Source organism: Mus caroli, chromosome 15 (assembly GCF_900094665.2).
Source record: "Mus caroli chromosome 15, CAROLI_EIJ_v1.1, whole genome shotgun sequence".
In the NCBI taxonomy this organism is placed as follows: domain Eukaryota; kingdom Metazoa; phylum Chordata; class Mammalia; order Rodentia; family Muridae; genus Mus; species Mus caroli.
In genome coordinates, this window is record NC_034584.1 from 91,350,310 (window position 1) to 91,354,127 (window position 3,818).

The following is a 3,818-nucleotide window of genomic DNA, read 5'->3' on the forward strand; positions in this document are numbered from 1 at the left end:
GCACTAAGTCTCACCCAGAAGCTTCTGCCCCTTGCTGCCCCCTTGTGGGGACAGGGATGTTGGGCAAGGAGGTCTTAATCTCACACCAGAAACTTCCGGGTGAGATTAAGAATTAAGTACAGAAGATATTTTTAAAATGATTAAAAGTCGGTGCAGTTTTGCATATTTCCACTGCTAATTACAACTGAAAGGACGTCGTCGTGTACAGATCATTCTAAAAGACAATTCTAAACGCCGGGTGCAATGGCTTACACCTTTAGTTCCGGTACTCGGGAGGCAGAGGCAGGCAGATCACTTAGTTGGAGGCCAACCTGGTCTACAGAGTGAGTTCCAGAATAGCCTCGGCTACATTATGAGACCCTGTCTCAAAAGAAGAAGGAGGAGGAGGAACAGGAGGAAGAAGAGGAGGACAAGGATGAGTGGGAGGAAAAAAGCTGCTAGTAAAGTAGAAAAAAGAAGACAGACTGTAGCCGGGCAGTGGTGGCACACGCCTTTAATTCCAGCACTTGGGAGGCAGAGGCAGGCAGATTTCTGAGTTCAAGGCCAACCTGGTCTACACAGCCAGGCCTATACAGAGAAACCCTGTCTCAAAAACAAACACACAAACAAAACAAAAAAGAAAACCAAAAAACCAACCAACCAAACAAAAGCAGACAGACTGTCCGGGGACCTTGGGATATGAGGAATTCAGTGTGAATTCCCTGAGCTTAGTGTTTTTCTCACATACTAAACAGCTACAAAGGCCACCAGCAAACTAGAAACTCCAATTGTGTGCATTGCAAGAAAGCTCCTAGGATCACCCATAGGGGACCAGCAAGAGCTTTTTCTCATTAGCCACCGCGGTGCAAAGGGTGGCGCTGACATCCCCCCCCCCCAGCATTGAAAAGGAAGGCTGTCAGTCAAGAACTCTGTATCCAATCAAAACATAATTCATTCGACGCAGTTTTGGTTTGGTGAGCCTTGTGGTTCCACATAGAAGTTTTAAGCAGTGGTGTCTTTTTAAGTTTCTATTTTGGTGCCCAACCATCGAGTACCATGTTGTGTTCATTAGATCCCTTTTATGAATGTATATGACCCCATTACTACAACTCAATTTTTCTAACGTTTTAATGCAGGGTAATGTCAATGGACAGTCGTGTGGTGAAGTTCACAATGTACCACCTATGTACTTAAGAGTTTATGGGGTAAACCAACCAGCTTGAAACGTCACGATGGGCTTAAATGAGAAGCACAGCGCCATCTCCTGGCCAGAAGCTAACAGTGCAGCTGTTTAAAGGGTGCGGTTCTGGATTTACTCAAATCATTACCAGATCTATGAAGAGTAATTTAATTAACGAAATTAAGACTCTTTGGTTTCATAATAGCACATGTAAAGGAGAATGTAACTAAATCCCAGTGTCTATCACTATAGTGTGAAAACCTTAGTCCTGAGTTTAGGTCATTGTCAATTAGTTTCATTGACCTGTAACAAATTCTCTGGTTAACAGTTAGTGTGCTGAAAGGTTAATTCGCGATAGCTTTCTCCTGGTGCCTCGATCTATCACATGCAGTGACAAATCACGCTCTGAGAGACGATGTGGAATGCACGGGTTCCACCTCAATGCACGGGTGGAGCTGACTTGGCCATGTCGGCTTTGAGCCTTGGGACTGAGGTGTTAGGATTGTTATCCGGGGTTTTGAGGTTGAAACGTGATAGAGTGTGTACGTAAGGGCAAAATAAAATTTCCCATACGCACTGCCTCGAAAAAGAAAAGCGAAACAAAACAAAACCCGAAACTCGGTTGGCGCATGTCAGACCCACTTCCTGCCTTCTTTCTCTTTCAGGGCTTTGTCTTTTCAAGATTCTCCCATTGTTATGGACGTGGAATTTCCTCGGCCTCTGCCTCCCAAGTGCTGGGATTAAAGGCTTTTGCCATCACTGCCCTACAGCATAATAATAACCCGACAGTCACCAGAGACATTTAGCCACAGTCCAACTCCACCACCTTCAGCGCCATAAAAAAGGAGCCTTTCCACAGGCTCCTTCCCGCCTGTATTTTCAGGTTATCTCTTCCTTTTCAAAGTCCACTATGATGTTTATTTTAAACCGGGGGTTGGGGTGGGGGGTATGTACTGAAATATATTGGGGGTTTGCTTCTTCAAAACACCCCCCAAGTCTCTGGAAAGACCTGATACACATCTACTTTGGGGTGGGCAGACAGCATGCCAGCCTAGCCACAACTGGACACTGGTTGTGAGTCTCGAGCTGTGCGCCTGTCTGGGGAAGGCACCAGGAACTCAGCGTCTCTGACTGACCTGCCTATGGCCCAAGGGCAGGGTGAGTCCCACAGCCCTCTCTGTGTGCTGGCTTTTTAGCTGTACCACCATCATGGCTGGCACGGATGTTAGCTGTACCACCATCATGATGGATGTACACGAATGCAGCCTCTGTGAGATGCCTCTTGTGTAAATGAGAGAACGAGCTGTTTCTGTCACAGCCCCCAATGTCCACCCCCACCCCACCCTACCCGGGACTCACTTTGTCCTTTTTCTGAACAAAGCATTCAAAAGTTATATCCTAATTTTTACTGTTTATATCTGATACTCATCTTGTTTGTCAACTTGACTTTACCTAGAATCAACCAAAGCCCAGGCTACAGGGATTCGTGTGAGGGATTTTCTTAATCAGATTATTTGAAGCAGAAAGGCCCACCCTGAATCTGAGCTACAATTCTGGTGGCAGCCTCATAAAGGACACAGGAGAGGGAAACTTTGCTCTCCTGGGCAAGCTCATCTATCCTGTTGCTGCTGGTATTCAATCCAACTTCTTTAGGTTCTCAACACAGACTGAAAGCCAGGAGCTCTTCAGACCCTCCAGGACTCCAATATACATATATGTATACACATGCATGTGCAGGCACACGCACACACGTGCACATATGTGTGTGTGTGTGTATGTATTCATTCTGACTAATGCAACACACTAAAGACTTACAAATTCAGCAGTCCATCTTACTAAGAAATTAAATTCACTTTCATGGTTGCTAACAAATGTGGACATGTGTTGCTATTTTCTGAATGGCCAGCAGGTGGCAGTAATGCCAACAGAACGCCAACAGCCAGCCTGGGGAACTCTAGCTGTTGTGTCTTTGTGTTCTCAAGGTCAGCTTTTGTCACGGAGAGAAACAGAAGAAACATAGACGTCTAAATCGTGGTAGCCGCTGCATGACCCCCAGGACAACCTGTTCTCCTATTATTTTCTGAGTTTAAACATTATATGCAAAGCTCCGGGTCCAGTGACTAACACACGGTTGGAGCAGTTACACGTTATCATTAAGTCCATTTGAAGTGGTGTGACCCACCAAAGAGAGCTCTACCAAGAAACAGAAATGCAAATCATGTTCCTTCTCACTCAGTGTTCAAAACACGTTTGAGAGGAGCGGCTCTCTGAACAGGATCTTATAAAAGAGAATTGAACTAATACCCCTTAACAATGAGAAAAGGTCTTTAATGTTCAGGCAAGGGCTTTGCGTATGTTCAAAGGCTCTCCGTCTGGAGACCCCACTCCAAGGCATTTGGATTCCTTCATTGTTCTCTTGTTTCGTGAATATCTAACTAAGCAGTGCCCTGTGGGAGCCACTTTCTGCATAACCTCCTAACCACACAGAGAACAGTTTCTTCCTAGTTCCCACTTGCCTTTGCTTGGGTTTGCTTTAAAAATAATAAACAATTAAGCGGCTTAAGAAGCAAGCATTCTGTTCTGGGGGCTGAAAAGAAAAGATCGTGAGTCGGGCGTGGTGGCGCACGCCTTTAATCCCAGTACTCGGGAGGCAGAGGCA